General features: G+C 40.3%; 1 protein-coding gene and 1 pseudogene across 17 annotated transcripts in view; both read right to left on the reverse strand.

The window, feature by feature from the left end:
- Nucleotides 1–23,184, reverse strand: part of TMEM108 (transmembrane protein 108) — a 337,717-nt gene that overhangs the window by 103,797 nt on the left and 210,736 nt on the right. The window lies entirely within an intron of this gene.
- LOC128929991 (isocitrate dehydrogenase [NAD] subunit gamma, mitochondrial pseudogene) overlaps nucleotides 1–23,184 on the reverse strand; it is a 96,190-nt pseudogene continuing 73,006 nt past the window's right edge. The window contains exon 3 of the transcript XR_013528635.1: nucleotides 1–23,184. This exon is cut by the window's right edge and continues 5,013 nt beyond it. The product of XR_013528635.1 is annotated as an isocitrate dehydrogenase [NAD] subunit gamma, mitochondrial pseudogene (transcript).

The following is a 23,184-nucleotide window of genomic DNA, read 5'->3' on the forward strand; positions in this document are numbered from 1 at the left end:
TTTGATTCTTCTCTCTTTTCGTTTTTATTAATCTGGCTAGTGGTCTATTTTGTTGATCTTTTCAAAAAAACTAGCTTCTGGATTTATTGATTTTTTGAAGGGTTTTTTTGTGTCTCTATCTCCTTAAGTTCTGATCTGATCTTAGTTATTTCTTGTGTTCTGCTAGGTTTTGAGTTTTTTTGATATTGCTCCTCTAGCTCTTTCAATTTTCATGAAAGGATGTCGAGTTTAGATTTTTTTGCTTCTCATGTGGGCATTTATTGCTATAAATTTTCCTCTAGACACTGCTTTAAATATGTCCAAGAGATTCTGGTATGTTATGTCTTCATTCTCATTGGTTTTGAAGAACATCTTTATTTTTGCCTTCATTTCATTGTTTATCCAGTCAACATTCAAGAGCCAGTTGTATTCAGTTTCCATGAAGTTGTGTGGTTCTGAGTCAGTTTCTTAATCCTGAGTTCTAATTTAATTGCATTGTGGTCTTAGAGACTGGTCGTTATGGTTTCTGTTCTTTTGCATTTGCTAAGGAGTGATTTACTTCCAATTATGTGGTCATTTTAGAGAAGGTGTAATGTGGTGCTGAGAAGAATGTATATTCTGTGGATTTGGGGTGGAGAGTTCTGTAGATGTCTATTAGGTTTGCTTGGTCCAGATCCACATTCATCCTGGATATCCTTGTTAATTTTTTGTCTCTTTGATCTAATATTGACAGTGGAGTGTTAAAGTCTCCCACTATCATTGTGTGGGAGGCTAAGTCTCTTTGCAGGTCTTAAGAACTTGCTTTATGTATCTGGGTGCTCCTGTATTGGGTGCGTATATAATTAGGATCACTAGCTCTTCTTGTGGCATTGATCCTTTTACCATTACTTAATGCCCTTCTTGGTCTCTTTTGATCTTTGTTGGTTTAAAGTCGGTTTTATCACAGACTAGGATTCCAACTCCTGCTTTTGTTTGCTCTCCATTTGCTTGATAAATCTTCCTCCATCCCTTTATTTTGAGCCTATGTTTGTCCTTGCATGTGAGATGGGCTTCCTGCATAGAGTTCACTGATGGTTTTTGGCTTTTTATCCAATTTGCCAGTCTGTGTCTTTTGATTGGGGCATTTAGCCCATTTACATTTAGGGTTAATATTTTATGTGTAAATTTGATCCTGCCATTTTGATGCTAGCTGGTTGTTAGTTGATGCAGTTTCTTCATTGTGTAGATGCTTTTTACCATTTGGTACATTTTTAGAGTGGCTGGTACTGGTTGTTCATTTCTATGTTTAGTGCTTCTTTCAGGAGCTCTTGTAAGGCAGGCCTGGTGGTGATGAAATCTCTCAGCAATTGCTTGTTCGTAAAGGATTTTATTTCTCCTTCACTTTTGAAGCTGTTTGGCTGGATATGAAATTCTAGGTTGAAATTTCTTTTAAGGATGTTGAATATCGGCCCCACTCTCTTCTGGCTTATAGGGTTTCTGCTGAGAGATCTGCTGTAAGTCTGATGCGCTTCCCTTTGTGGGTAACCCGATCTTTCTCTCTGGCTGCCCTTAGCATTTTTTCCTTCATTTCAATCCTGGTGAATCTGACGATTATGTGCTTTGGGGTTGCTCTTCTTGAGGAATATCTCTGTGGTGTTCTCTGTATTGAGTATTAGCCTGCCTTGCTAGGTTGGGGAAGTTTTCCCATAGAGTGTTTTCTGGCTTGGATTCATTGTCTCTGTCACATTCAGGTACACCTATCAAACACAGATTAGGTCTTTCCACATAATCCCATATTTCTTGGAGGCTTTGTTCATTTCTTTTCACACTTTTTTCTCCAATATTGCCTTCTCATTTTATTTCATTGAGTTGATCTTCAAATTCAAATATCATTTCTTCTGCTTGGTTGATTTCGCTATTGAAAATTGTGTATGCTCCATGAAGTTCTTGTGTTGTGTTTTTCAGCTCCATTACGTCATTTATATTCTTCTCTAAGCTGTTTATTCTCATTAGCATTTTGTCATACCTTTTTTCAAGGTTCTTAATTTCTCTGCATTGGGTTAGAACATGTTCTTTTAGCTTAGAAAAGTTTGTTATTACCCACCTTCTGAAGCCTGTTTCTGTCAATTCATTGGACTCATTCTCCATCCAGCTTTATTCCTTTGCTGGTGATGAGTTGTGATCCCTTGTAGAAGGAGAGGCGTTCTGATTTTGGGTGTTTTCATCCTTTTTACGCTGGATTCTTTCCATCTTTGTGGATTTATCTACCTGTGGTTTTTGTAGTTGGTGACTTTTAGATGGAGTCTCTGAGTGGACATCCTTTTTGTTGATGATGAAGTTATTTCTTTCTGTTTTTTAGTTTTCCTTCTAACAGTCAGGCCCCTCTGCTGTAGGACTGCTGGAGGTCCACTCCAGACCCTGCTTGCCTGGGGATCACCTGTGGCAGCTGCAGAACAGTAAGGGATGCTGCCAGTTTCTTCTTCTGTTATCTTTGTCCCAGAAGGATACCCGCCAGATGTTAGCCTGAGTTCTCCTTTATGAGGTGACTTTTTGATATATAGGGGTCAGGGAGCCATTTGAGGAGACAGTCTATCCCTTATAGGAGCTCAAGTGCTAAGCTGTGAACTCTGTTGTTTTGTTCAGAGCTGCTGGGGAGGTACATTTAAGTCGATTGCAGTGGAACTCATATCCACCTTTTCTCCCAGGTGCTCTGTCCTGGGAAGGTAGGGCTTTATTTCTAAGTTCCTGACATGATGCTGCCTTTTTTCAGAGCTGCCCTGCCCAGCTAGGAGGCAGCCGAGTCACAGTCTGCCAGCAGAGGGGTTGCTGAGCTGCTGTGGACCCTGCCCAGTGCTGTGTGAACTTCCTTGTGGTTTTGTTTATAGAGGTATATTTAGAACTGCCTCAGTAATGGTGGTCTGCCTCAGTAATGGCAGACTGCCTCTGTAATAGCTGACTACCTTGGTAGTGGTGGATGTCCCTCCCCCAACAGAGCTGGACCATCTCGGGTTGCTGCGAAACTCTCAATCCAGAGCATTTCAGATTGCTGGTCTTTGTGGGGTTGGGACCCACTGAGCCAGATTACCTGGCTCCCTGTTTCAGCCCCCTTTTTTCAGTTGAATGGGCGGCTCTGTCTTCCAGGCGTTCCAGGCGCCAGTTGAAACGACTGCCCAGATTTCTGTTTTTGTGCAGAGATCCACTGTGCCAACTAAAACAGCCATGCTGGGAACTTGTGGTGCTTTTCAGCCTGGGAATCTCCTGGTCTGTGGGCAATTATAACTTGTTTGGAAATGTGGTGTTCACTCACCCTCTGCATTGTTCCCCCTGGGAACTGTACTCCAGAGCTGTTCCTTTCAGCCATCTTGGATCTGCCCCCTTGCACAAAGGTTAATTTTTATCTGATATTATAACTCTGCATACTCTTGAAACATAGCTCTCTGGCAAAACTACACACCCCTACTTTTTCTAAAGTGGTTATTTCCCCATCAAGATCAAATTTGCGAGCTCCAATAGATTGATCAGGCCCTGGCTCTCATTTTCCGGCTTTGGTCTGACTATATTAAAACATGAGAATCCTCTGATTCCCATCCTCTCTTTTTTGGCCATGCAGTTTAAACATTATTTACTCATTTCATTCAAGGCTGTATTTCTTTCATTGTGTTTGACTCTGGTAGACTGCAAAAAGGAACTGCAGTTCTTTCCTTCATAGTATTTATGTCCCTTACAGTATGACTCTGAAATTCTTTCCCATCGAGGTAAAGTTTATTTTCCCATCCCTTGAATATAGGCTTGCCTTGTGATTTGCTTTGTTCACCAGAATACGGTAGAAGTGACAGTGTGACAGCTTTAAGGTTGGACCTCAAAAGGTCTTGTATATTTCCAGTTATTGTTCTCTGGGACACCTGCTCAGCCTCCAAGTGAATAAGCTTGAGCTAGTCTGCTGGAGCATGTGAAAACATGTGGATGAAGATGAGTAGTCTCAAATGAGGCCGTCCTAGACCAGCCATTCCTGCAATTCACTTGGCAGCTGAGCACAGAGGCATAAGTGAACCTAGCCAAAATGACTACCTTGCTGAATCCAGCCCAAATTGCTGGCTTGTAGAATTGTGAGGCAAATAAATGATGGCTGTTTAAGCTACTAAGTTTTGGGGGCATTGCTGTGTAGGAAAAGCTAACAAATATAGATCCCTTTATTTGTGTCTGCAGGAATGTTAATGAAATTGGGCCTCAGAGAGCAAATGGATTACGTTTCCCCTTAGTTCTGTACATTACCTACATGAGTAATTTAATGAAAGTTTAGAACAAAAATGTTCTTGAAGTGAATGGGGAAATGGGAAAACTGATGAACATCTGATTTTCACTTCCCCCCTATGCTCGGCCCATGCCAATGTCTACAGCCTGTGATTAAGAAAATAAATAGAAATGCACAGGATATAGGGCTTGCCATTAATCAATGCTAGGGCAGTAAGACAAGAAGCAGAAAATTTTCTCTTTACACGAAACTGTACAAAATATATACTGGGAAAAATCATCTGGGGACAGTGTGAAAACCCTGTAATTTTTCCTACATCTTGGCTTTCCTGATTTTTGCTGCACTGTTTCTTTACCACTGTCTGGTGTCTATCTCAGATAGGCAGCATCTCTGCCCTGCTTCAGACTCCTTAGCAGGGGAGAGCAAACATCACCCAACGTGACTCCTCTGACTGGGGATCTTTTAAATCCTTCTTAAGCTCTTGACACTAACTTTTGGGGCTTCCTTCATGCCACGTTTAACATATTAAAAGGTTCCCACATCTCAAAATTTAATATAATCTGCACAGAACTCTAAGAGGCAAGTTGCACTTGACTAGTTGGCATAATATTATATTTTGCATCCAGTTAATTACATATTTTAATATCTACTTTGCAGTTTCCTTTTTGTATCTTGGAGTCATTTTGTTGTTAATGTTTAGGTCTGAAACACTTTCAAAGACCCTGACAAGCTCATAGAGTCTGGGCTCTGTGCCTGTAAGTGCCTAAGGGAAAGTCACCTTGACCTAGCTAATCAACCAATAGGTATTTATTGAGCACCTAATATCTATAAAGTGCTGTGCTGGAGTCTTAATCAAATTCATCCATTAGGCAGCCATTTACCATGTCCAGGCACTGAGTACGGTACATGGATGCTGAAAATGAGGATAAAGTCCCCTCAATTACTGACTTTGAGGCGTCTGCCTTAGCCAACCGAGGGTTGGCCCAAAGTAGAGCAAATTCAAGAAACTGCAGAACTACAAGATACCCCAGAATATTTTCCTTTCATCTACTCAAAGGTGAGCAGGGTCACTTGGGGTCATTACCAACTGCCACTTCAAGCAGCAAAGGGAGACTGGACAGACTATACTAATTCTTACTTGCAGGTTACCTTTGGTTATGTCTTTACATTCCTTTACATCAAACTAAGATGGTCTCATGATAGACATAGTAGTCTCCAGACCCAGAGAGAAGTCAGGACTTGGGAGTAACAGGTGTTCCAAACCTCATAGCTGACTGTAGTACCCCACAGTGATGATGGTGGAGGTGGCACAGAGGATTTTGTCCATGAGTGTAGAAATTCTGTGCTGAGGCAGAAGCACTGTCAAAGTGCAAGTGCTCACTTTGACATGGGGTGTTTTAACATCAACTAGACACTAGGCTGGTTTGCCCAACCCTCACGAGACACATTTGATAGTCTGAATAGGCAAAACGCTAGGCCTTGAAAGAGCTGGTTTTAAGTAAGCCCCCTTAGGTCTCTTTAAAGGCGCCACCTCAAGAATCAATTCAAGGGTGGTGTTTTACCTCAGAGGTCCTCAAACTTTCATGTATGTCTTCAAACTTTTCATGAATGCTCTGAACAATTTACATGGCGTTAAAATGTAAATTCTAATTTGGTAGGTCTGGGTGGGGCCTGAGAGTCTGCATTTCTCATTTCATCCTTGGTGATGTCAATGCTGAATGACACTTGAGTAGCTAGGCTATATATTACATGGCCCCTTAGAGTTTACCAAGAGCCTCCATGTGTATTATGTGCCACATAAGGACATTTTGGGTCAATGAAGGACTGATAGATGATAGTGGTAACATAAGATTATAATACTGGATTTTCACTGTGCCTTTTCTATGTTTAGACATACAAATATTTACCATTGTGTTATGATTGCCTTCAGTATTCAGTACAGTAACATGCTGCACAGGTTTGTAGCCTAGGAGCAATAGGCTATCCCATACAGCCCAGGTGTGTAGTAGCCTCTATCATTTAGGTCTACAATATAATGTTCACGTAATGGTGTTAGCATGATGAAATCACCTACACACATTTCTTAGAACATATCCCTGTTGAAGCAATGAAGCACTGTACTTCATCTCATTTGTTTAATCCATCAACTATGGAGCACTAGTGTTCCCATTTTACATATAAAGCAATAGACTCGGAATGGCCTGCTTTAAAATCACCAGCTACTCCATGGCACAGCCAGTATTATAATTCAAGTCTTTTGATTTCCAGTTCAGCATCATTACTATTCACTCACAGCCTCAGAGCTTTTTTTCTTTTTACATTTACTTCCCATGTCTTGTGAAGTCATTTGTCTGAAGGTTAAAGTCCAGAGTAAATTCCATCCTTTTCAAACCTTTGAGCCAATAACCTGACCTTGCTTCTCATGCTGTGTGGCAGCTGTGGAAGAAAAGATTTTCAAAAGCATTCTTGAAAAGGCTTGTCATGGTTTTGTTCAAAGTGATTATGTGACTAAGAAACTGATCATGCTTGGAAATACTGCTCGAAGTTGCCAGCTGATAGGCTTTCCACTGGGATTTGCAAAGAGAGCGTTTCAAATGGGGCAGAGCCTGAGTCTGGTCCACAGATTTGGTTACAGATTGCTGCTCCTTGTACCTGATGAAAAAAAGACTCTGGAGCCATTAAGTCATGGTCTTTCTATGGAGACAAAGACATATTTAATTTGGTGGGAATACCTATTACATGCCACTCAGCCACTTTGCTTTGCAAACATCACTTCCAATCCTAGCAGAAAGGCTGTGACGTAAGTTACAGTGCCCAATTTTACAGATTAGAAAATTAAGTCTCAGCAAAGTTAAATAGGACAATGCAGTGCCCGGCTGAACACCAGGGCGGACTGAGTCTGGTGCATGGGCTCTTACCACTACTCCAAATCCTGAAACCACAAGTCAGTGAAATTCTAATTTGGGCAGCTCCTCATTGAGGGACACAGGGATCCTCACCTCTCCCATGGCTATCCCTTTGAAGTATCTGTTTTTGGATGGTATCATGCTGCTATTCTTTTCTCTTTTAAACAGCTTATAGAAAAGTTACAAGAATAGTGTAATGAACTTCCATATTCCATGCTCTTTACAGAGATTTACTCATAGGCAACTTTGTGCCACATTTTAAAGTGGATATGCATACCTGTATTATTTTTTTATGAACCATTTGAAACCATAAACTTTTTACCCTTAAAAACTAGAAACAAAGGCATTTTCTTACATAACCATGGTACAATTATGATCAGAAATTTTAACAATGACAAAACTGCTCTCTAATAAATGACGTGTATTCAAATTTCACCAATTGTCTCAATTATGTCCTTTATAGGAACAGTTTTTCTTCTGGTCCAGAGTTCAATCTAAGACCACATACTGCATTTGTCGGTCATGTTCTTTTAGTCTCCTTTGATCTGAAACAGTTGCAGCCAGGCCACCGCTCTTGATCCAGCACCTCACATGTCATTAGAAAGGAAGGCATTGAAGTTTGAGGGATCCTGAGTGAACCCCACTGAATGAACAGATACCATGTCATCCTCTCCCTAGTCTGTCAAATTTGCCACCTGCTTCTGCTGACTCTCTCTGGGATACATAAAGCCCCATCTTGGCAGGGAATGCTGGGAATGACGCTGTTTACAGACGCTAAAGCCACTTTTGATGCAGGCTCAGAGCCTCCCCAGTCCTGCACCTGGGTGAGCCAGATGGTTCTTAAAGCAGCACTTCCTCTTGGCACCTCTTAATTTCTGAGGCATTTACAGAGAGAGTTATGCTCTCAACAAACGCCCACCACTTCCCACCCCATATTTAAAGAAGAAGAGATAGTTTCTAGCTCACTCTCTTCGGTTTTCATTCTGGAAAACTTGATAGAGATTAAGAAATCCCCAATCAATTTATATGATTGGTGTGTGGCTTTGACCTGAGAAGATTCTTAAGGGCTTTAAGACAGTCAATTAAGAACACCTCTTAGATTAGCCCTCTGCCGTGATCAAGGCCCACACCAGGATTGCATATGCCATACTTGTAGCTCAATTCTTTGTCATTCTTAATTTTTTGGATTCTAGAATCAAGACAACCAGATTTCCATTCTCCTTAACCATCCAGGCTACTTTATATGGTCTGTCTGAGCAAATGTGATGCCAGATGAGAAAGTCTTCCCTTACACTCCCTTGGCTGGCCCCACAGGAAGCAGTGGTTACTTGCTGAAACGGCTTTTAACATGGTAGAGGTGCCAGAGCTAAAACATAAAATGCAAGATGTCCAGTAAAATTTGAATTTTATATAAAAGTCCAATGTTGTATGGGACATATTTACACTAAAAATGTGTTAACTGTTTATCTTAACCTCAAATTTAACTGGGCATCCTATATTTTATCCAGCAGTCTTAAGTCTCCATGGCCTCCATGGGTTACCCTTTCGGCTTGAAGATTGTTACCACTACTAAGAGTCAAAACAAGGGAAATGATTCAACCAGAATGCCACGTCCCTGGCTAGTCAAAGGACAACTGCATTGCCATGGTAATGCTGGGACCAGTTTTGACAAAGGAAACTACTAAGCAGATACTGCACCTAATACTGAAGAGTTTTTTTGACACAGACTCACAATCCTTTATCTGTAATTTCAAAAGGCAAACCCTCTAACAAAAGTTTTTTTTTTCTTTTTCTTAACTCACTTGGTAGCAATACCCAACCTACATAGTGCTATTTATTGTCTTTATCTCCTGTGTATTGTCATACTTTTGCTACAGAAATATTTATCTGTTTGATCATGGAGTGCTGCTCCGGATTCCCCTGGGGTATTCACAAATATTGTGTTATATTTTAAAACAGAAAAATTCTAAATACTCCATCTAACTTCAAAAGTTTCAAGGATTGTGACAGACTAAAAAAAAATTAATAGCCAGAAAGAGTTAGGGCTCCATTATCCAATATAGTAGCCATCAGCCACATGTGGCCAAACTGAACCCTTGAAATTTGCCTAGTCTGAACTTAAATACAATATAAGTATAAAACACACATGATTTCAAAAACTTAATATGGAAAAAGTATGTGAAAAATCCAATTACATGTTAATGATTTGCATATACTGGGTTAAATAAAATATATTATTAAAATTAATTTTACTTGCCTTTTATTTTTAATGTTGCTAAAATTCAGAAAATTTAAAATTATATTTGTGGTTCCTGTTATATTTCTAGTGGACAGTACTGCTTTTAGAGACTATCTAAGGAAAAAAACTCCCATTTTCCAGTAGGGAAAACTGGATAAGAAAGTTACTTGGGTCACGTGGGCAGTTAGCTGTAGAGTTGGAGCTAAACCTTTGGTCTTCTGACTCCCGACCTAGTGCTCTTTCTGCTCCCCCATTAAAAGAATTAAGGCCTCTATACCTGGTGTTGGAATTCTAAGACCAATTTTAGAGTTTGAGTATTTATGGTTTTTGCTGATGGGAATAGGAAAAATCAAGCACCAACTTGGAACCAATGGTTTTTCAGATATTTCTTAGCAGATCTAGAGCACTGGACATCATTTAGAGACTCTGAGGGTAAGCTCCTTCATCAGTTCTGCTGGCAATGGGTCAGGGGTAGAAACTCACACCCAGCAGGGAGGAAGGATAGGGGATGTGTTTAACCCCCTAATTGGCAAATGGTACAAAGGTCTACTGCTTGCAGAAAGATGACCCCTTGACCCAAGACATTCAGTTAATGAGATATTTGTCACCCAGGGGGGATGGCTGTTATTATTGCAGAGGGCAGGATGTCATCTGTTCAGCAATGACTATAGCTCTCCAACAGGAGGCAGTGGGAAAGGACTTCTTGTCCAACAGGATGCCACTGTCTTTACATAAATTCAGAGAGAAACAAATCTACAAAGGGAACATGATGAAACACTCTGGGGGAACAAAACAAAGTCACTAGCTACTTTGGGGGACAAAACAAAGCCCCTAGCTAAGTGGAAGCCATTCTGTTAAAGTTAGGTACAGATTCCCTTTTGACATCTCCAAGCCAGGCTTGGGAAGATCTCCAGACACTGTGCATGCAGAAGTATACTTGGTCTCTCCCATAAGAAGAGAAAAGAAAGGTTTGAGTCAAGAGAAGGAAGGAAGGGAGTCACTCATCAGCCACAGTTTAAATCATGACATGCAGTCCTAACAGGATTCTCTACAGCCTTGATGAAAGCACAGTTTATGAAAAACAAAACAAAACTAAACCAAAGTCAGAAGGCTTGTTCTTAACATACTGAAATAACCAAGAACAATCTGAGATGGCTCTTGTAGATGGGAAGGCTGCTATAATTTTAAGGGGGTACCTGCTGTGCACATAATTTTAGCTGTATGAAATTATTATTACCTGTGTTCATTCCCAAACTCGCTGGGAAGCACTGTGGTGGAAAGACCTTGGCCTAGGAGTCACATAGGGCTGGGTGTGAATTTTGACTCAACCGAAAAGGTTATTTAACCTCTCTCAGTCACAGTTTCTTCATTAGTAAAAAAGATAATAAAATAAGCCCCCAAGGATTTCCATCAGGAGTGAATGAGATGTAAACCCTTGAAGAATAAGAATAGCTCTTCTATAAGTCTGCTTGGTCTGACCCTAAATCTCCTCTCACAGAATGGTAGTGATTCTTCCATCTCTCCTTCCTCTATTCTCTTCAACAACATCATGGAGGCATGACTGGTTAATCTAGTTCTTCCATTTGCCATGACTTGTTGCAAATGGAAGAAATAGCGTTCTGAAATGGGGCATTTTGTAATTTAACTGACCTAACAAGTCAGAAATTACTCAGCACATTTGAAAACACAGTATCTAATTTACACCTTGACTAGCATTTAAAGCCTGCAGTTCTTCCATCGCTTACCCAGGGCTCACACTCCTGAAGAAGGGACTCTCCAAAGCTCAGGGAGAGGAAAACTTTGACGTCAGTACCTACTCCTACTTCCTACCTCAGTCCTGCCGAGTACTTCCTATGGGGAGAGAAAGGAAAGGAAGGTGCAGGAGGGAGATGTGGTCTTTAGTTTGACTATCAATAGGAAATAACAGCTATACTTCTTAAGTGATGAATAAAAATCCAAGGCTTCTGATGAATAAATAAAAGAAAGAATCTAATAGTCTGGATAGCACTGTGTTCGCTTGATAGAGAAAAAAACCTGCATTTACTCTTCATTTCATTGGACAGATCATAAAATAATTTTTACCCATAAGAAAATACATGCATATTTAATTCCTTCCACTTTTAAGTCTCTTTCTAGACTAGAGTCATTTACCTGTGGTTCATTGATAGTTAAAGGGGCTCATTAACCCACTAAAATTAAGGGCAAGGTTCTTGTGTATGTGTAGGGTTCCATGAAGAGGAAGTTTCTATTTAATTTTCAGAGGGGTTTGTGACTTACCCCCAGATGTGCACACAATTATGAACTACTGGGTAAACCACCTCAGAGCCTGGTCCCTTCTTTGTTTATAATGGGGCTCTTTTCATGGTTCTCAATGGTGATGTTGTTAACATCTGGGGGCTGGGTGATTCCTCATTGTAGGACTGTTCCACTCAATATATGTTTAGCATCCCTGGCACCTGCCCATTAAATGCCAGTATCATTTCCTAGTCATTGTGAAAGCTGAAAATGATCCCACACATTCCCATATCCCACTTAGAGGGCAATACCTCTCCTGGCTGAGAAGATCAAGTTCACCTTCCCTGTCTTCTCTTTGTCAAAAAAATGCAGGAGGTGAGTGAGATGACTCCTAGGGGCCCTTCCAGCTCAAAGATTCAGTAGTATCTCATACATCACTCCCAACCCTTGACACTAGTGTAACACTTGTTCCTAGTCACCCCACTATGCTGACAGGTGTGTGCCCCTTGGGGGTACCCACAAGGTGCCATAACAATTGCAAAGAACTGAGGCCTTCCTGCCTGCCGTTAGCTGCATGACTTTGGGCAGTCCTTTAGCATCCCCGGCTTTAACCTCCATTAACTGTAAAAAGGATGAGTTGATTTAGAAGGTCAATGCCAGCTTTAAAATGGGATGCTTCTCTGCAATAATGACTGTAGGGTCTATGGGATTTCCATACAACAAGGAAGTTCCTAGAAGTCTCTGCTCAGATATTAAAATCAGTCCTCCTTTAGGAAACACACACACACACACACACACACACACACACACTCACACGCACACGCACACAAACACACGGTGTTCTTATAAGGCTGAGTCAGAGACAAGATACTCCATATGCCACCCCACCCCCAACTTTCCCAATACCCTAAGTGTTAGATCACACAATCAGGTGCCTAATAGAGAAAAAGTCCTAGGGAGGGATATCTTATTTGGCGTTATTGACGAGAATCCAAGAATCTGCACAGCCTCAAGGAAACTGTGAGGCACAAAGCTCAGCTGTTAACTCCTCTAAGAGGCCTTCTTTAGCTCCTACAGCAGTTAGGAGCTCACAACCTAATTTAAATGCATTTTTGTTAATTCATTAATTTTGCCAATAGCTGTTGATTATTTGCTAATCTACTTACCTCTGTATCAAGTACATGAGGTCTTTGAAGGCAGAGACCATGTAGGATTCCTCTTTACCTTGTTAGTACAAGCCCAGCACAGAGGCTAAAACATAGTAGGGACCCAAATGAATGCAAAAAGGCAGGAATAAGGCTGGTCCGTGGGCTAGAGAGAAATTAGATGATTGAAACAAGTTCAGCGTGCTTATAGGTGGGGCTGGTTCATGATAGTTTGTAAATGTAGCCTTCAAACTTTGTCTCCTCTGACTCCTAGGAGAGTCAGAGTAGCATCTGGTTTATTAATCACTCTCTCTCTGCAAACAAGACACTTCCTGAACTCACACACTAGCTGGGCAGTCCTGTGAAGCCACCATACTGTTAATTCCTGCCATTTTTCTCTCTTGTGAACAGCATCTAATGGACAGAAAGATCTTCTGCATTTTTCTCCAGCGACTTAACACCATGAAAGAAATTATTTCCAAGCAATCGCTTTTGAAATATTGAATTAAAATTTTCCTATTCAAAAATGACAGCCCTGTAATAGGAAAGTTTGTGGGCCTTGTGAGAGAGGTTTTGATCATAGTATTGAGAAGGTTAAAAAATTAATATTTTCTAATGACAAAAGTGTAGTTGTTTCTAGTTGTCTCAACTCTGCAGACAACTTACTTCCACAGGGTTGTCAAGCACTGCCTATTCTCTGTTCCTCCTCCTGTTTCCTGATTCTTTCCCTTCTACAGCAGAACTCTTGACCTTCTCTCTCAACCAGTGAGCTCAGTCTTGTCTGGTCTCTACAATTGTTCATTTTAGCTCCTTGGGGATGGTGAGGAGGGCATGGTGTAGGGGGAAGGGCATGGCAAGATTGGCCAGATGTTGGGGTAGAGTTTGTGGATCCAAACAGGGTAGTGTGATCATTTGGGGTAGCAAGAACCAAAGAATAACAGAAGGTAGTGCTAAAATAGTGGTTGTGTCAAGAGGATAGCTTGGGGACTTTGAAACTTCAATAATTTCATCAGCAATACCTCTACCAAAACTGCATCACAGAGAGTTAGGGCTGAGATTATGATCCTTTTCCTGACAGAGCTGTATGTTGCTTTGGTGAGCCTGGAGGGGTGTGTGTGTATGTGTGCAGACATTCTTCAAACAGGCAGTCTTATAAAAAAACAGGGAGAAAATCCTGGCAGCAGAAGGTGGCTATTATGACTAACGAATGCAACCAGGCTACAGCCAAATTTGACTGCCAAGATCCTCTCGAGGGCAGAAGATGCTCATGACACCTGCTTACTTCTGGGCAGGACTCAGAAAATCCCCTCTAGCCTCCAGTCTTCTTTCCAGTTCCATCCAGCAGCCAAAAGCAGCACTGGGTGGTAGGAAGGACACAGCGTTGAAAGAAAGATCTGGAATCACCTTCTAGACTTGCCTCTGTAGACCAGCTGTGTGATCTTGGGAAAGTCACAAACTCTCAGGGTTTTAATTGGTTTATTTCCAAACAAAGATACTAAACAGGTTTCATGGTTGTTTAGAATCTTAAATTTATTCAAATAATATTTATTGAGTGCCTACTATGTGCCAGATACTTTCTAGTTGCTGAGAATACAGCAGCAAACACAAAAGACTGAAATACCTGTCCTTAGCTTATATTCTAATTGAAAGAGGCAGACAGTAAAGATAACTTATACTGTAGCCTAGAAGGTGACCAGTATTATGGGATGAAATAGAGCAAAGGAAGGAAAGGAGGACCTTGACTGGGGGAGGGGAGAACTGTAAAATCTCTAATATCTTATTTTCTAGAATCTCAGAGAATGCTTTCAAAGGTAAACTTCTGAGAAATAGGGATATGATGCCTATTAAGCTGACATAAGCAAAAAGAGGAAAATGAGGTTTATCTTTTACAAGATTTGGGAATATTCTTAATTAGCATCTCTTCCCCCAACACTATCTCACTCCAGGAGGAGGAAGTGGATCTTATTTTAAATACTCACTCAAGGTTTGTGGTGGGAGTATTGACAGGAAAGTCCTTGACGTTCGGGGGAAATGGTACTATTGAAAATGTCCCTACCTAGTCTTTGGGAACCCCAGAGGGGGAGTTTATAAGTGACAAGCAGCTTTGAGCTCTACCTAAGGCTCTATAATTACTGGTAGTCTCAGATTTACTAATCAGGGATGTGTCTAACCACTCTAAATAGCAACAATAACTTCATATCATGTGAGAATCTAATTAAAAACTGACTCAGTAAGTGAGCAATAACTCACTGGAAACTAAACTATCAGGGGCTGGAACACAGGAGAGAGTCAGGCAGAAGGGCCAAGGAAAAGGGACCAGTTTCCCTTTCACTTTTCCTCTTTCTGGACGTATGCCAGTGAAGCCATTTAATCTCTAGCAGCTCCTGGAGCCAGTGACCCCATTGTTCTTTAATGAGTTTACCTAAAGTACCTTCTGATTAGTAGTAGGGACAACAGTTCATGCCTGGAGAAGAATGGGACTAAGGCTCTGGGAGGTCTGAAATCATTAGCCACCAAAGCATTTGAACGTGCTGCAAGAGGAAATTCTCTCTCCTCCATCAATAAAGTGTTCTCATTGTGTCAATGCTCATTTACCAGTTTTTTAAAGGTAGATCTGTTTCTTCCTTCCTCCATCCCTCCCTCCTCCTCGTCTTTGCAGAACTAGCATAAGATTCATCTGAATTCTGAGATCCAGCACTAATTGATTTATATAATTTTCTTAATTGTAAAGAGGTAGGTGGAAGAACGAAGGGGGAAAAGCAAAGATTGACACATGGCCAGTGTTGGCAGATGGCACTTGCCAGCCGGCAGACCAGGAGAACGTCATAAGATGCACTTGTGCTTAACAAGTTAAAAAAAAAACCCTCTGGATGGTAGTTCCTGTTGACCATATGCAAGTAATGAATTTCCTGGCAGACATTTACTGTGTGAGTCCCAGCAGTTAATTGGCTCCCATATCTAATCCCAGAAAAGACAATACTTGGAAAGGTCATCTGGAAATTAGGACATTTTCCAGAATGTGCATTATCTTGTAGCTTTCCAAATCTCTGTTTATCACATTATTCCATTTCTCATGGTCCCTTTTCTGAAAATTTAGCTATCTTGTTCTTCAGACTCTGAGAGAAAACAAATAAGCTCCTTGGAAAATGATGTAAAGCAGAGAAGTATTCAATAGGTTTCCTCTGCTAGCAACATTTATTTACACGGTTACCATTTATACTAACAGATAAAGCCCTTCTGTTATTAGATCATGCCACATCATTAGTGATGCTGTGAATGCCCAAAGCTCTCTGGATCTATTCTATAGATTTCAGTAAAAATGTTTACAATTTGCATTCTAGTTTTGAAGTAGAATAAACATGACCTCAGAGTCTCTCTTGTCTCCTCTGTGTTCCTAATTATTTCTACAGCATCCTTTACAATAGCACTTCTCAAACTTTTAGGTCCACATGAATCAAATTCTATTCAGTATATCTAGGCTGGTGCCTGGGAGGCTGCATTTTTACAAACTCCCAGTTAATATCAAAGCTGCTTGTCCATGTACAACATTTTGAGCAATAAAGGACTATATTTCCATGCCACAACTGCCCTAATATGGGCCCATATAATCTTGCTGGACTTTTGTGACATCTAACTAGCTCTTCTGTTCCAAACCCTTTCTCCATACTGTCAAGAAGCCTTTCTAAAATGTAAATCTGACACCATCAATTCTCTTCTTACTGCCTCTGCAATAGCTTCACAATGCCCACACAAAAAGTCTCAGCTCCTTATTGATGGTCTTTGGGCTCCTTCAGGACTGGGCTCTGCATCTAGCCAGCTTCTTCTGCCATTCCAGTTCATAAACTTGATGGCATTGTGTGGTAGCTGCTTCAAGATCTCCTCAATTATCCCTGTTTCGTGCCTTTGTGTAGTCCCCTCCTATGGTGAATAGGGCTGATCTGTATAACCTCCAGGATTCTGTGTGACTTCCAAGGTTATTACATAAAGGATATTTTGGCTTTCACCTTGCCCTCTCTTCAATTATGCACTCTGGGAGAAGACAGCTGTCATGTTACAAGGAGACGTGGGTAGGCCTGTCAAGAGACACACATGGTAAAGAACTGAGGAGGCCTGTCTACTGCAACATGAGTAAAAGATTTTAGAAGCAGATCGTCTAGCCCCAGTCAAGCCTTCAGATAACTGTAGCTCCTGCTGACCCCTTGACCATAACCACATGGGAGACATTTCATTAGAATCCTCCAGTTAAGCCACTCCTGAATTCCTGATCTATAGAAATTAAGAGATAATTTTTTATTGTTTTAAACCACAAAATTTTGGGGTAATTTGTCACGCAGCAATAGCTGAGCTCTCCTATACACAGTATATAGTTTCCCACATAATGCTGGCCCTTTTTGGAATATCCTTCATCTGGATAACTCCTATTCATCCTTTGAGATCCACTCTAGTTGCTTTCTCTAGGAAGCCTTCATTGACCTTTTCTGGTAAAATTTGAGCAGATGCTTCTCCACTGGGCTACCATGATGCCCTGGGCATGTCTCCATTCTTGTATTTGCTACAATGTTTAGTTATTATCTATATGTCTGTCATTCCCATCAGACTCTGTGAGCTCCTTGGGGACTGTATCATTTTGGTATCCTGAATGCCAGAGCATCTGGTACACAGTAGACACTCACTACATGTTGGAATAAATAAATGAATAAAGTCAACTGTCTTGGAATGGTGGCTCTACAGCAACCATATCCCTTTACCTTAGGACTTCTTTAAACAACTGTCACTACTTGCCTGACCAGCCATCTCACATGGATCAGCCAATACGCAATCCAATGACTGTTTAATTTCCAGTTGTTGCTCACTCACATGACTGACTGACTGACTGACTAACTTTAGTGCACTTAATCAGGAGAACATATCAGAATTACCTGTGGAGACTTAAAAACTATACAGTAAACCTTCATTTAATGTCATCCGCAGGTTCTTTGAAGCTGAGACTTCAAGCAAAACAACTTACAACAAAACCAATTTCATTTTCTCTTCTACTCTGTGATGAAACAACATTGAACATATCATTTGAGGACCTACTACATGTTGTTTTGCTTAAAGTCACAGTCTTTTAAAAAACTTGTCGACAATGTTACATGAGGACTTCCTATATTCTTATCTCAGTCCTGATCCCAAAGATTCTAAGTCACCAATCATGCGGTAAGCTCCAGACATGCATATTTTAATTCTATAGGTGACTTTTTATACCAAAGCTGATATTCATGATTTTGATATCTAATAGGCCCCAAAGGAGATATGTGGTTTACAAGAACACAATTAGTAAAACAAACAGACAAAAAAACCCAATACCAACCCCCAAAACTCTAGGGAAGTACATTAACAAGCACAAGTGATGATAAGGCTGGGTGAAGGAAGGATATTATCCCAGAAAATCTAGGCTAGGGAAACTACTGCAAGGGAACTAATTTTTTTTTTTTAGAGCTTTCTTGGAGTCAAGGCAAAAAGAGGTCTGAATGTATTACACAACTCTCAATATTTGCAAGGATAGCATATAAGTTTGTCAGTAAAGACAACCTTTGCTCTAGTATTGAATTATAACAGAAATTTATCTTACACGTCTTGATATGAGAGGCAGTGGGCAACACAATGAATGGTGTCTTTGGTATACTTTTTAAAAACAAAAAGTATAGGAATGTTTCAGATACAGTAATTTTCAAGAAAAAGCCAAAAGGATAATGTTAAATTCTAGGTTGGTAAAGATATTTCTACAGAGAGACAAATAATAAAATATGTAGCTTCCCTGTTATCTGCTTTAATATAAGAGAACTATGGAATGTGGAGGGGAAAAAGCATGCATATTCCATTTATTTTCAATGATCTCATTCAAGCTTTTTGTAGAAGCCCAACAGCAGACACCTCTTCATTCCACCTCCTTACTTGGGAGTCCAAACTTGGGACATTCTCTCACTGCAGCTCTGCTTGTCAAGGATGGAAGGTTGAGATGGAAAGGTCAGAGGTGTGGATTAAATGCAAGTACATTGGTTCACAAAGGCTCCCATACACTGGGCTCAGAATCACTGCACTGTAGCATTAGCAAATGATGGGAGGCTAGGTATATTTTATCTGCAAGTGCTAGTGCTGAGAGTGCTGCACTGTAGTGCAAGCTACAGTGATCACATTCAACCCAAAGTATGTGTTCTGCCTACCAACAGGTTGGGAGCTCAAGGGCTCATTTTTAAATGAATTATTTCAAAGCTTCGAGGTAGAACACCAAATCTCAAAGACATACAAAACGTTAGAGACGTGAACAAAAAGCTGTGTAGAGGAATTAAGTTAACAGAAGAACACATAACCAAATGATCCTGCCTTGCCTATGTCTGGCTATGATGATTCCTAACAGATCTATGCTAATCTGATCCGTCTGGGTATATGTAATCTTTGACTAATGTGAGTGTTCAGAATGATCAGCACTGAGGCAGCTGTACTCAGCATTTCGGTATCTTGGTCACCATTCTGTTGGTGTTTAGAGATGACTGTGGTGAGTGCTGGTGCCCAGCAAGAGTCATTTCTGACCTCTGGACTGCTGCTTCAGTGGAGTGTGTCCTTGGACTTCACAGTTTCCAACATCCACTGCTTTAGCCTTCCCAACGATTTTGGAAGCATATAATTCCTCATATGCAATCCCTTTCTGCTTGAAATACCTAGAGTGATTTCTGTTTCCTGCACTGTTTTCCTGACTGACATGCCCGCATTATTTCATTTGGTTCCTTCAGAAAGCCTATAGCATAGGTAATTTCACCATTGCTTGTTTTTACAGATGACCTTCAAAGCTTGTTCCTTTTATGGTAAGTGGTTTGCATATTCCTGATCCCATCTTTTCTCCACAAATCTATACTTGTTTCATGGACTGTTCCAAAAGTCAGTGCATGAACTTAGACTATCACTACTTTTTTGGTGTGATGAATTTGTATCCAAAGTAGACAGAAACAATATAACAACAACTTGCAGAGGAATGACACTATCTTTGCTATAAATGTAGCAAACAGTCCCAAATTAAATGGTGTTGCACCAGTAGATATTAGTTCAATCTCAAGTTAGCTGACTTCCTGCTGAGAATATTATAGTTCCAAGTTCATAGAATAAACCTCTAACCACAGACATGCAGCTGCAAATGTGGCTCCTGCTCATGAACAATCTGGACAAGAGAACACAGACGACTGAAGTAATCTATTACTCACTGGGAAAACAGTGGGATGGATAGCTTTCTTTAGATGAATCAGTACTTTCATTTACTTAAAATTTTTTTTTTTTGAGACTAAGTCTTGCTCTAATTACCTAGGCCAAAATACGTTGGTGTGATCATAGTTCACAATTAGAGTTCCCAGTGCACTCCTGAGCAGGTGGGATTAGATATGTGCCACCACACACAGCTAATTTTTTTAAGTCTTTTTTTGTAGAGATGGGTTCTCATTACATTTCCCAGACTGGTCTTGAATTCTTAGCTTCAAGTGATCCTCCTGCCTTGGCCTCCCAAAGGGCTGGGATTGCAGGTATGCACCACCACACTTGGCCTGTTATTTAGTTCTTGAAAGCAGAATATCTAAAAATATTCACTTCTACTTCCCTGATACTCCATAATTCACCTCTGAGCCAGACCATGATTATTTCCTTTGTAGGATGATATAATGATGATTCTATAAACAGACAAAACAACTGCTCTGAAATAGGCTCAAGTTGAAGGAGGAAAACAATTATTTCTGAACTGGATGTGCCTTTTGCAGTAGCTCTCCTATCCTTTGTCCTCTCACTGCAACTGTGTGGTCTAGAAAAAGACAGCATGGCAGACTGACTTCTCTACCCTGCCCAAATGCTGCCTGCAAGTTTTGATTACATAGTTTTGGGATTATCTCTGTCCTTCTCTCTTTTCCATTGCTAATTTTGGGCCACTTCACTATTTAGAAGTCTGTCCTTCCTGTGGTTGACATGAATTGTAAAATACAAACTTAAACAACAAATTTGACTTTTTAGTATTATTAGAATCTCTATTATCTCTCAAGAGCCTCTTTTCACCCTTCCAGCAGGTCAGGGAAAAAGGATACAGTGTTCACAGATTTGGGGAAAAATTTTATTTTTATACAGATGAGATTCTCCAAGCACCGAAATGGTTTCTTTTACTTTGTGGTCAGGATAGAATAGAAATATAGCAAACAGTCCCAAACAAAGTATACCAGAAGAATTGATATAGATTTTAAAGGCAGCAAACACCCAGGTAATAACTTAGCTCTTCAGATGGCATAACTGTTCTTTGCTACTTACTAGCTTATGCAGAAATGGAATTCAGCTAATTTCTCACTTGACACTCCAGTTCCTTTCCTTTAATTTACCACTATAGTATTTTCATTAACTTTCTCTAAGAAGCTAAAAGCATTTCCAGTTCACCATGCAAGGCTATCTGGAGTCTTATAAAACCTATGGTCTATACCTCACCTGGGGCATTCTCAGTGGATCAGGATTTTTGCAAAGGAACACAACAATTGGCTTACAGAGTGTTATAAACCATTGCCCATGATCTACAGCAACAGAGAACTTCCAAAAATACACAAGTATTTCAAACACAGGTTTCCATTTTCACCCCATTAGCAGGGTATTCAGGACAAAAATTTGGTTTATAATCATATACTTCAGGAACCTATTTTCAAGAGATTTGGAAAAAAAGATACCTGGCAGAAAAGGGAATCTGTTTGGAATTGTCAAGATTTTTACAAAGCAACTCTTTTGTGGGAAAGGGGTTCAATTACTAGAGTGTAAGTTCTTTGAAGGGAGCAACCATATCTTTTCTTGCGTGCAACACCCATGTACTGGGGCTTGGCACACAGTGAGGGCTTAGTAACTAGCTAATGAACTGACTTCTCAGGAATTCACAAGTATTACAGCACCCTCATCTCTAATGACAGTTAATAGCTTCTAGGATACAGCTCCCTGCTTTCTCCACACTATGTATCTTGGCTGGTGGATGCACAGCAACCCAAAGCACTGAAGATAAAAGTTCAGTGCTATCTCTTTTCCATTTTTGTTTGAACAATCTTTCTATGTTACTATGGTAATGCCTGGTGCCAGGGTGCTCTATAAATGAAAGTAGAGAGGAGGAGGAGATCATGAGATTGATGTAGTTCATAGAAAAATCTGCCCAGAGGGCAACCTTCTTGGCAATCTGCAAAACTTGTGCGTGTCCTATTTTATAATAAATGCATTTAAATAATACATGACACTATACAGAACAGATACAATATGTTGAAACAGATCCACTGAGCCCAGGAAAACTGCATTAAGTATAAAATTATAAGCAAGTGAATATTTTAAGACATTTAAAAAAATACCAGTGAGAATTTAGTCCACAGGCAAATAAGACACTCTCTCATTTCAACACATAAAGGTAATAGCTGCAGAATTCCAAAGATGAGTGTATTAGACTATGCTAAGTGGAGGCAGAATATTAACCTGAGATATGACCTGAATGATGAAGTACATTGGTAACTGTAGTTATGAATGGCAGGGATAACCTAAGGAAACAAAGACATATGTTAGTGATACTTGCCCTCTGATATGTGCAACTTCAAGGATGCTTACGATCAAAGCTAGAATTTGAGACAGATGAGGGAGAAAGGGCATGAAGTAGCTGACAATTGAACCACAAACTCATGATTTTCCACACCAGCTCTGCACTGTGCTAACTATAACATATTAACATCCAAATTGGGAATGCTTGTCTGCCTGCCTGAAGCAGCCGCTGTAATACCATAGCAAACCTTCCATCCTCCAGATCATTTTATGTGAGGGCATCTGAAGAGAGTCACCATGGCTTCTTGATTTATGGCTTCATTAAAATGTTTGGGCTTCAAACCTCCATCAACATTTATTGGAATTAACAGCTTCTTAAAATGGAAATATTCAATGATAAATTAATGCAGTTTGGATCTCATGAGAGGGAAAACTAGAGGGTTTTCAGACACCCTTTACAGTCCTCCAGGAAAATGGTAATATTTAAGCTACTGTATGCCAGTATGTCTCAGGAGTGGGTAGGCGAGAAGAGCTAAGTAAGAGTATAAGGAGCACAATCGCAATGCACAGCTAGGACGAGTGAAGATGTCTGCTTTCTTTTCAGAAATGCATTTAAAAAGGGTCTAAGTTATTACTGCTGGAGAAAAACCACAGCCAATCCAGAAATTAAAGGGCTGCTTTGTTAATTACTGACTTTAACCAACTTGATGTCCACAGAGGTCTCAATCCAAAGGGGTGACTTCACGGTGGGCTGTTTGTGAAGATTCTCATAAGGAATAAGAGTGTGAGCATCTGAGGTAGAAATCTATCTTTTTATATTCAGAACACTTGTCCACATCTAACAGATATTATGTATTTGATGAATGAATAAATGAAACAGGTACCACTTCC

Source organism: Callithrix jacchus, chromosome 17 (assembly GCF_049354715.1).
Source record: "Callithrix jacchus isolate 240 chromosome 17, calJac240_pri, whole genome shotgun sequence".
NCBI lineage: Eukaryota > Metazoa > Chordata > Mammalia > Primates > Cebidae > Callithrix > Callithrix jacchus.